Source organism: Arachis duranensis, chromosome 1 (assembly GCF_000817695.3).
Source record: "Arachis duranensis cultivar V14167 chromosome 1, aradu.V14167.gnm2.J7QH, whole genome shotgun sequence".
Lineage (NCBI taxonomy): Eukaryota > Viridiplantae > Streptophyta > Magnoliopsida > Fabales > Fabaceae > Arachis > Arachis duranensis.
Genome location: NC_029772.3, coordinates 31,847,695 through 31,848,382, shown reverse-complemented (window position 1 = coordinate 31,848,382; position 688 = coordinate 31,847,695).

Below are 688 nucleotides of genomic sequence, written 5' to 3'. Positions count from 1 at the left end.
TGGGTGTCTACTTTCCAACGCCATTGAGCGCGCGCCATTTGGAGTTTTGTAGCTCCAGAAAATCCATTTCGAGTGCAGGGAGGTCAGATTCCAACAGCATCAGCAGTCCTTTTGTCAGCCTTTTTCAGAGTTTTGCTCAAGTCCCTCAATTTCAGCCAGAAATTACCTGAAATCACAAAAAAACACACAAACTCATAGTAAAGTCCAGAAATGTGAATTTTAACATAAAAACTAATGAAAACATCCCTAAAAGTAGCTTGAACTTACTAAAAACTACCTAAAAATAATGCCAAAAAGCGTATAAATTATCCGCTCATCACTAACCTTGCCAAGGTAGAGGACTTGTCCGCCACCTTATAAAGTTCTTGGGATATAACATCATGAACTTCTACTTCCTCTCCAATCATGATGCTATGAATCATGATAGCCCGGTCTATTGTAACTTCGGACCGGTTGCTAGTGGGAATGATTGAGCGTTGGATAAACTCCAACCATCCCCTAGCCATGGGCTTGAGGTCATGCCTTCTCAGTCGAACCGGCTTTCCTCTTGAATCTCTCTTTCATTGAGCGCCCTCTTCACAAATGTCTATGAGGACTTGGTCCAACCTTTGATCAAAGTTGACCCTTCTAGTGTAAGGGTGTTCATCTCCTTGCATCATGGGCAAGTTGAATGCCAACCTTACATTTT